An 11,426-nucleotide genomic window follows, 5' to 3' on the forward strand; every position below is an offset into this window, starting at 1 on the left:
TTAAAATTTCTATCTTCAAATAAATTTACTAAAATTATATATTTAGCCAAAGTTAGAATTTTTTTTAAAACTCTTAGAAATACGAGATGGAGAATTATTTTGAGATAAAGGGAGACCTGAAGTATATCTCCTTAAGATAAATGATAATTTCATGGGGCACCAATTTGATTATAGTTGATAATAAAATATGTATGCTGATATTGAAAAGCAATAGGTTGAATTTTATTATTTTTTAAGTCTTGATGCTCGGTTGTAATTATGATTTGTTTGGTTGCTGTCCTAAAAGACGCATATCTATCGGACAACAAATTTTGACCACATGACATTCAAAATGAGCAATCTAAATTGCTATTCTCTCTGTTCCATATAGTGTCCTTACCACTTCTTGAGAAAATCAGTTTTTTTTTATTTTTTTACCAAATGTATATAATAAAACATTAATATTTATGGTATACAATTACTACCATTAGATAAATCATTAATATATTTTCATAATAAATGTATTTACTAACATAAATATTGATAATATATTTTCTATAAATCTAGTTGAACTTAAAAAAATCTAAACACAAACACATATATATCGTTTGGCATACCCTATAACTGTAGCATACGGAGCGTAGGTCCCTCACACGTGACAAGCAAAATTGTGAAAGTTCGAGAGTGGAACTCCAAGCGTCCTATGGTGGTCAAACGCTGCGTTCGTTTGGTTTATAAGTTATGGCAAAAAATATTGTTGCTGATTTTTATGAGAGAAAAACGCTGCTGAATAGCTGATAGATTCGGCTGATAAGCTTAGCGAATAATATTTCCAGTTATGGCTTTTTAGACTAGCGAACAGGCTCAGGTAAATGTGCAAAAAGAACTCCTAGCCGCAACATGTTGAAACCGATATAATACCACTATAGGTCTGTTTGTTTTCCCTTGTTAAATTTTAGCCAGCTAAGTTTTAGTCAATTTAGTAGCTAAATTTCATCTTCAAGAGCATATCTAAATCTCATTCTTTAAATCATCATTTGGAGAGCCATTTGCATAAAAAACACTTTTTATATCTTTTTACTCTTCAACATATTTTCTATATCTTATGCACACTATAGAGAGTCATTCTCATCTTTTATTTTTAGCTAATAAAAAATCAAAAATAAAAGATGGCTATATTTAGATAACCATTTAGATAAGTTATTGGAGAGATAAGCTATTGGAGGACAATTTTTCATCAAAATCTATATTCCTAGCTTTTAGCAAGGATTTAGAGAGTCTCTTAAAGACGTTCTAAAATAGTTTAGTCTCACTAGTCACTTAAGAATAGCTAAAATAGTTTTAGCTGACTAAACTTTAGTAAGTGGAACCAAACATGCTCTCCCTATTTGGAACATTGGAGTAGTAAATACGGTGACAGCCTTACTTGGAGCATGATATTTCGAGTGGCAGCTTTTTCTGCATTACCTCTTCAAAAGGAACGTAATTCTACATTTTAAATTTACCTTTAATCATACTATGTTAAACTAGAATGTAATTTTTGTAGTGAAAAGATGTTCGCTCGTGAAAACGGCGGGCAAAGTCGAATTATTATTTTTATTATACAAAAAATCGTCCTGCTACACTTCTCTAAACGGCGCGATTTCAAATCGAGTCCAACAACGGCTAGATCAGGCCAGTCGTGGAACCAGTTGGTTTATTGCCAAGGTAAACGACATAATTGACCCATGCTGTCAGGGTTACAGTATATATATAGAATACAGTCAGAATGCAAATGCGAAACAGGAATTTCGAATGCCATTCGTTCGTCTTTGTTTAGTGAGTTTATACAGTATTATTAATTATCAGCCCGAAAGTGACTTTTTCAGCAAGGACGAGGGCAAGTTGGGTCTTGTTTAGATCCAAATTTTTTTTGATTTTGATACTATAACAGTTTCGTTTTTACTTGACAGTCCAATCATAGACTAACTGGGCTTAAAAGATCCATATCGCGATTTACAGGCAAACTATAAAATTAGATTTTGTTTTTATCTATATTTAATGCTCTATTTACGTGTCGTAAGATTCGATGTGATAAAATATTTTAAAAAGTTTTTTTTTTGTTATTGAGGTAAACTAAACAAGCCCTTGATCTCAAGCAAAAGACACAATTCAATTAAGTACACGATTACTGTCATACATCGATGAGATGACATGGACAGATGGTATTTTGAGAGGAGTGCACGAATATGCGGAGTTTGGTGCGGGAGATCATTCCTTGCAAGATACCACGAGGCACGAGCTGACGCAAGTTGCGGGTCTGCGCTGCAGCTGCCGCCAAATGACACGTGAATTGTCTCCTACTCCTAAGGTTATTTTCAATGGACAATGTATCTAAATTTTAAAAATAGCGCACAAAAATTTTATCCTAACAAAACTCTCTACTTATATAAAACTTTTATCATCTCTCTTCATTAATATGATGCCACATTAGTGTCACAGAACCGACCAAATTATAAGAGTTCAAGTGAGGAAACGATCGATCTAGCAATCAAGTTTCCAGACTTGAGCTCATATAATCCCGGTAGTAAACTAAAATCACGAAGGACTTCAAACCAACTTTACAACATACCAAGATCGTAATAGTTCAGCACAACACAGCGAATGTTACATAGTTCATACATTGCCGATGAAGCGGCACCACATCGGAGTTGCTTAGTTATTACAATACAAGTTTTGAAGTAGCGGAAGCAAAATAGTTTACACATATTTCACCAGTTCTTGTTACTGCTAGAGTCTTATCTCATCCACCAAAAGCATTAGGGTACGGAGTTGTTAGAGAACCGCGCCCAACGGTTTAGTCCTCATCCCCCGCGGGATGGATGCAGGTCTTGCAGAAGCCATCATAAAAGACATCATCTGCAACAGGTGGGAATAAACCCTGAGTACGAGGATGTACTCAGCTAGACTTACCCGTCTAACCAAACATAAAAGACACCAAGGATCATGCAAGGCTGAGTATATTTGTAGCTAGCTTGACTTAGACAAATTTGCCAAAAGCTTAAGTGGATACTACACCATTTGTAAAAGCATCATATTAATCATCATTAGCCTACCACTAGATTAGCATCTGGACTAAACACTACACTTGATTATTACAAACAATAATAACCATATCAAGTTCATCATATGTTCTTCCTTGCTATCATCAACATCATTATCAAGAACCTTTGTACTTAGTGAATGCTATGTTTGCCGTTGCTCTGTCAAGTTCTCACTATCCGGGAGAGACGGCGATTCGAATCGATTCCTATCCAGCTGGAGGGTTATTTCTAGCACTCACCCAAGCATCTCCCGTCGGAGAGCAAGCGGGTCACCTTTGGTACGACTCAGGAATCGCGGCTCCGATCAGCGCCGCACTCCTAGGGCTGCCACTCTGCCTGGGAGGTCAGGACTTTTAACTCACCTGCCTTTGGTCTTACGCCAATGGCCCCCCACACACCGCACTTCCTCTGGTAGTGCGCACTTTATACTTGCCGGTCTTACGGCCTGAGTCATACTACTAGGCTTCGCGGTCGGAACGAGTTATCCGGCCAACTAAGTGTGAGACATGCGTTCAACATGACAAGAGGACGTACAACGATCGGTCCTTAGCTGCCACAGACCGAGTTACTACAACCTTGCAAAACTCTGCCCGGCTTAAGTCATTTTTATCAGATTCTTTCCCACGATAGCACATATAGTCAATCGTGATCTGACACAACCCTAATTCGCGCAGGTGACAGGATATCACCCGACTTCTACCGATTAAAGCATGGCTAAGCTGCTACTTGATCCTAACTCTACAACCAGATGGTGGTAAGATATCTAGACAAGGAAAGGGTATAATGCAGCAAGGGCTTCATCACAACTCCTATACGTAATGCATCAATAGATATAACATAATCAAGTATGCTCTTGAAATTAAAGTGGGAGACTTAAGATGCTCCGGGGCTTGCCTTTCACGAACGAAGCTGGCTCGTGATTAGGGCACTCGACCTCCTCTTCGGGCTCCTCTTGTCCGGCTGGCTGGACCTCCACCTCCTGAGTGATCTTCGGGCCTTCGTGGTTCACCCGATCGAACTCGAATGAGGCTGCCGCTTCCGGTGCACCTATTGCATGCACGATGAGTAAGAAATATGTACATACTAGATGAGGATGAATGCTTAGTAACATGATTAGAACTTCACTGGACACTCATTTACGGAATGACTCTTAATACATGCTCACAAAAGATGACTAACTAACTTAGTAAGATTCATCAAGTTAAACCATAAACAGCAACAACCAAATAACAGGGCAGCTCAAAGAACCAATCATAACTAAAGCTATACAGATCCAACAAACATGAATGAGGACATTCTGGAAAGCTTATGAAATTGTTTACATTTCATCTTTAGGCATCACAGCAAGATTCATAAGTTAAACAGGTCAACTAAATAAAGTTCCAGGTTCTGTCTCAGAAAAACAGAGAGAGCACCTAGTTCTGGAACCCAAATTGGAAGAGCCATAACTTTTAGACTACTAGACCAATTGATCCCAAATTTAAACTGCAGCTAGCTCACAATGTTTACAACATCTTTGATTTAGACAAGTTAGTCAGAAAACAAAGTTATCTTTAGACAATACACAGATTACTCTCTTGCTGTCCAGAACAGCTATAAACCTTTAATTAATTATTTGATGACATAGCAAAAACATATTTAGTGTCAACCAAGTGGCTTATAAGCAGAAGCATAACCTAAGATTACCAGAACATCACATGTTGACCCCTGAACATGCAATAACAAGGCATTTATTAATTTAATTCCATAAAAGAACATAATTACAAGATACCATTAAGAGTGCTCAGAAAAATCTACAAAAATTACAGAAGCACAAGCATGGCATCTGGACATTACCATAAAATTTTCAGAGCAATTGCACATGCCAAACGTAAGATAAGTAATTAGCATGTAACAAGGTGCTTATTTCATAAATTAAGAAACATGGCTTAAATAGTGTCAAACAACAGATTTCAGATTATTCACATGTTACTACTACTATAAACAAGCTTGACACCAAAGGAGAATACCAGCATAAGCTTCAAACACTTATTATGATTTAAATATGAAATCAAGCCATTAGTATTAACATAAATTACATATAAGAGACACAACACTCCAAAAATCATGAAATATTTATCAGAGCATTCTAATACTACTCAGAGCATAGCATAAAAATTTCACAGCAATTGGAGCAGTACATCAAAAGATATGAATTTACACATGATTAACAAGATTAATTCCTAACAATTATTTTTCACAGAAAACATGGTGCATATTATATTTTTATTAAAAACTAGCCATCTCAGGGATCATCACAAATTTGTTTCACAAATTTTGGAGCTTAGAAAACTGGAGATATGATTTTTACAAAATTACAAGAAATCCAGATTTTAAATAAAAGAGAGGAGGGAGCCGTTGTGTCCTGACAGCGGGACCCGCGTGTCAGCGACCCAGAGAACAGAGGACACACTCGTCGAGGAATGCTCGCCGACGATGAGCTTGTCCGGTGGATCCAAGGGCACCATCGTGCTCCTGGAGTGATTCCCCCGTCGATAGAGGTAGGTGGCTCTAGGGTTTGAGCGATAGAGAGGGGTCGCCGTCGGCCATGGCGGCACGACGGAGCTACCTCGGCTTACGTCGGCCATCTCCGACCAGTAGAGCGTCTAGGAAGGGCGGCTTAAGCATCAGTGAGACAGCGTGGAGCTTTCTAGGTAGAAACGCCTAACCCTAACGGCTCCGGTGAGTCTGCTCACGTGCGGGGTGCTCGTCGGCGGTGAGCACGACAATGCGGTGGCCGTGTTCCTGCGCGATGGTGGCACCAAGGCTGGAATGGCGTGGCAAAGACCACAACCGAGACCTAGGCAGACTCTAACGTGACTCGGAGAGAAGAAAGAAGACAAGGACGGAGCAGCGATGAGGTTCGCCGGAATCGGGGTCGCGACGGCCGTGAACCCGATGACGGCAATCTCGCGAAATGTGGCTCACCTCGGGGAGATCTCATCCAACCAAGAGGTGGAGAAGATAGAGGAGCTCGAGGCGGACTTGGAGACGCTCGGAGGAGAGGCGAGGCGTGAAGACGAGCGCGCGAGAAGCTCGCGGAGCTCTCGGCGACAATGGCGATGGCGTTTCCGCCGTCGGAGTCGCGAGAGAGAGAGAGAGAGAGACAGAGTGGATGAGTGCTGGCGAGCGTGGGGTGTCGTGGCATCCATGACGGCGTCGATGACTTGACGAGTGGGTCCAGCGCCGGCGTACGGTCGCCAAATGGCAGCCAGGTGCTGCGCTGGTGTTGGGTATTTTAAACGCAAACAGAAAAATCAGCAAGCGCACGGATACCGATGTAGCTTTCACCCGGGAGTATTCCAGAGTATCGATTTTCCACAGGGAACGTGAGTGTACTAATTAAGATCCAAGATCGCCTAAGGATAACTATATAATTATTTTTGGTGGGAAGAGAGGAAGTTTCCTGAGAGTTCTCTAGTTGATCTAAGAATCAAGAATTACTTCAAGATTATCTATATCGGGACATCAGAGCACTAACCACAGAAAGAGATGAGAAGGGGGCTAGGAAGGTCTGACTACGGTCCTACAAACAACGATCCGAACGTGGTGGAATACGTCGACCGTTAGGGCTGTCACTACCCTAAGGCTACCACAACAATCCGCAGGATTGGGTGCAATTCCAGGTAATCGCAAGACTAAACACCACGTCTAATCTATTAATTACTACTCTAGCGTTATAAAGACTAGAGCACTTGATGCAAGCGGGAATCCAATAAATAACTTGAATGTAAATAAAAGTAATTAAAGAACTCAGGAATTATGAATTGAAGAACCTGGAGAACGAACCAGATGCTGCTAAAGTATAATGTTGAGGAAGATCCGACAGATCCGGCTCCTCCTCCGCTCTCCTCTTCTCTCTCCCTATTTTCTAGATTAAAACTAGAACTAACTAGAACTAGAACTAGAGGAACTAGAACTAGAACTAGATGAACTAGAACTAGATCTAGATGAACTAGAGGTAGAACTAGAAGAACTAGAGGGATCCTCTCTACTTGGATGAAGAATTGAAACCCTAGCTTTGATTCTGTAGAAGAGGTATGATCTCCAGGGGCCAGGGGGTCTGGTTTTATAGTCCCTTCAAGTGAATATGGGCCGTTGGATCAAACTGACATTGATTGAACGGTTATCCTTGATCTTTTAGGTCGGTGGAGCAATATCCCGAAAGAGAGTCCTGATTGGACTCTGGCTGAGGGCGGGCGCCCAGGAAAGGAGGGCGGGCGCCCTGTCCCTGAGTCCTCTCGACCTCCGCTTCGGTCCCGTGGCTTCTGGAGTCTTCTAGATGATAGAAAATTGCGCGGCACGTTAATATCTCTATGTAAACCTGACGTGTGGGCCTTTCTTCCTTATTTCCTGATAACCCCTAACCCCCTGCAAAAATAGACAAACACCAAAACTCGTGGAATTCTGTCAGATAAAACCCTAAGTCTAGGTGTTGGTTGCATCTGGATCCTTTTCCATGATTAGTTGATGGTTAAATGTGAGCATTAAGGACCGTCAACAAGCTCCCCCAAGCTTAACCTTTGCTCATCCCTGAGCAAAAATGAACTTAAGAGTTTCTGCAGTGGTTTCATGCCTTAAAGATATAAATGCGTTCAAACAAGATCTCATCTCTGGGTTAGGATAAACTGGTAAGACTTAAAACTTACTCATTACCTTTCACCATGGGACTTGTAACCGTCACTTCTGTCTTGAGTAGTTAAAAGATAGAACGGTCTAGTCAAGCACCATGTCTCTTATTCTTGATCAGCTATAGCTCTGGAGTTTTTGCAGATTTTCAAATAAAACTCAGAGATTCCTTGTATGACTCTCTCTAGTCTCTCTTTTGTGGTATTTCTGGATCCTTACCAAGGCATTAATGGTGTATGCCTTCTCTCAAAGTATGTGGTATTTGTGGTATAAGGCATAGTGGCATTGCCTTCTCTCTCACCCTAATCTAATAAGGCCTTTGATATCTGGAGCTCATAGGTGGGATACAGCTAATACATACTTACAAGACATTTATTGCATAGTCAAACCATGGATCCAGAAGAACAAGTCAATAAGTCAAATCAAGATGTGCATGTGTGGCGAATGAATGGTGTATGGTGATGATGGTGATAACAATGGTGAAAGTCTAATTCTACTTTTGCTCTTTTGAGGGGATACATACCTTTCTTGCACTTTGAAGCTTTTTGAGGGGAATGAGATGCTCTATATTTTCTTCTTTTTTTTTCTCAGGTGGGTGTCTTGTACCCCTAATTCTACTGTCGGACACCTGTCCATTTTTACCTCTCGTCTCACTTTTTTTTCTTTTCTTTTTTCGAGGTTCCGGGCACTTGCCCCTTTTTATTTCCTCGTATTTATTTTTTTCCTTTTCTCTCTTTTTTTTCTTTTTTAGAGCACTCATCTCCTAAAATAATATAGCAAGTGGTAGTAACCAAGATAACTTGAGCATTTATTTCACAGGGGAAAAACAGAAATGTTTTTGGCTATTCTCTCCCGGATTAGGAGTAGAATATTTTTTGGTGGCTCTGGAGATGGAAATGAGTGGATGTGTGTGGATGCGTACTTCCAGAGTAGAAGCAGCATGTATGAGTGAACGTGCAAGTGAATCTTGACTTAACCACATGACAAGCTCCTAAGGGTCTACACAGCTTGACCACACTCAATGCTCATAAGCCGTAAAAAGTAAATGTGTGGCTCAAAGTCTAGCAAGCATGTATATATGGCTGTGGTAGGAATTTAAACTCTCATCATACAGGAACTCATCATGTAATATTTTAAAGATTTTCAAAGATAAAATTCTCCAAAATTCTAGCATCTCTAAGAACAGATAAACAGCAGCTCAACCTTCCCATATCATATCTGTTAATGACTTAGACTTTAGATCAAGTACTCTTCCCACAAGTTTAGGTTTAGAGCAAATCTTAATTTATAACAGTCATGCCTAAACTTAAAAGAGATTTCAATTTTGAGAACTAGTCATGGCAGAGCAACTATTCATCATTTTCATGTGAGAGCTTATCATGAGGGTTCATAGCAAACTTTATTTATTTATTTATTTATTTATCAAACTAAGCAAAGATATATATAAGCACAAAATCTTTATTTGGGTTTTTATGATCATGCATCTTTTTATTATTTGAGTAAAATATAAACGTGAGTAGAACACTTAGCTGGATAAATGGGGGTGCTCTCCCCCAAGCTGGATTTTGACGTAATTTCTTCTGATGTAGCTAGCAGCTGGCGGAGGTGTATTTGAATGTCGGCAGCACCCTGACAGTGATTAGGATGTCCTCCGTCTGCTAGTCTTCTTTGATCCTTGAATTCTCTTGGCAAGGCGTTCGGTGTTTTTAAGTCCTCCGAACGGGACTCTCCATTTTCTCAGTCGTCTTGGGATTCGCTGGATGGCGTAGTCGGTGGTTCCGGTGGAGCCTGCTCTTTGTGTATAACTATCTTCTCTCTCCACACCTGACTCGGTACTACGGTCTCCTCAGGACAGTTTTGTTCAAGCTGTATGTCTTCTGACCTTACAACTTCTCCTTCATAGTCCGCCCATCCGTCCTTGATGATTTGCCTCTTCTGGTTACGGTTGCGTCGTCTTCTTCTTGTCCTGACGTACTTAGAGTCTTCAACTATATAGTTAGGGTCAGTAAAACAGTGGCGTACCTTCTCTGAGGGGAAGTGCATGTGGACTTCTCTGGTTCCAATGTATATGATTGCTTTAATGGTGCTAAAGAACGGTCTTCCAAGGATGATGGGTGGATCGTACTCGTCTTCTCCCATGTCAATAACCTTAAAATCATCTCGAGCTGAATGTATGTTGGTTGTAAGGGCATGGTTTCGTGCAGGAGCTGATAAGTGACTATGGCCATTATGTTGACGTCAGATCCGGTGTCGTAGAGTGTCTTCTGAAAAGAATATCCGTTGATTGTGCACTCAATGCTTGGAACACCGGGGTCATCCTTCTTGGTCAGGAACGGTGACTTAAGTTGACGATCTTGACCTCCTTGAACTACAGTGACCATCTTAGCTGATTCGGTCCACATTTGCTTGTTCCTGTTCCTCTTGTTGGTCCTCTTCCTTGGTTCATGTCGGGAATGCTCTGAGATTTGTGTAGTCTTGTTCTTGAAGGAAAACGTCTCCTTATTCCCCTTGATGTAGAAAGTGATCTTGGTAGCACTAGCGTAGATGACAGCTCCTGAGGTGTTTAGGAATGGCCTCCTCGGATGATGGGTGCCCTCTCATCAGTATCAGTCTCTATCACCACGAAGTCTGCTGGAGCGTATAAGGTACCAACTCGGACGTAGAGGATCTTCAATATTCCCTTTGGGAAACTTAGTGTCTGATCTGCAAGCTGCAAACACATGGTTGTTTCTAATAAAGGATGTGTAAAGAATTTTTTTATAGAGTACCCTGAGCATAATGTTGACGCTGGAGCCAAAGTCGCAGAGTGCTTCTAGGAAGTCCACCATGCCGATGGAGATCGGGATGACGGGGCGTCCTGGATTGTCTCTCTTGACCGGCAGAAGGTCAGTAATTACTTCCACAACGGGGTTACTCCAGTAGTTACGTCCTCAAGCATCTCAGGGTAGTGATTGCCTGAGTGTCCAATATCTCCAGTGTGTTTGTGCTCGTAGATCTAGGTTCTTCACTTGGTGGAGTCTGGGAGTTGTAAAACTCCTTCATATTTTGCTCAAAGTGTACCTGCTCATAGAGACAAGGCAGAGATCAAGTGCATGGGTCCTATTGGTGGAAAACACCAACAGAACCAAAAGTGTATTTGTTCTTCTCTAACCTTTAGCATAGTGAGCAAGACAAAGTTGATGGACAACAAGATCATGAGTGTAGCATTTAAAACATTTGTCAGATCAGATCGCTCAACCTAATGGAAAGATAATATATCTATATTTATGTTGTTTCTTTTATATATATCTTCCAAAGATTGAGTGTGCAACAGTTTAGCTCATATGATTAGGAGTGTGGGATCACAAAGATGAAAGGACTAAACATATTGAATCGATTGGGTTGGTTAATCTAGAGTTGTAAATCATATATGTTTGTCTTTTTTATTCATGTGAACGCCAGAACCAAGGAGAAGCTTTATAAAAGTGATTGTCAAGTACCTTAAGATGTTACCTTACTTGAAGAGTGATGGTACAGTATCACCTTGTGGAAGCTTTCCTTTCTTAGCGGTTGTGCATCGTGATTGTGGCACCCTCCATGGATCATCTCTTGTGAGCTATGCCTTCCTTGTGTAAATTGTTAACCTTCATGCGTCTATCTCTTTGTCTCCAATGTGAGTTTATCTCAGGACTTCCGAGGTCGATATTGAAAGTTTTC

The sequence above is a fragment of the Sorghum bicolor genome, chromosome 3 (assembly GCF_000003195.3).
Source record: "Sorghum bicolor cultivar BTx623 chromosome 3, Sorghum_bicolor_NCBIv3, whole genome shotgun sequence".
In the NCBI taxonomy this organism is placed as follows: Eukaryota; Viridiplantae; Streptophyta; class Magnoliopsida; order Poales; family Poaceae; genus Sorghum; species Sorghum bicolor.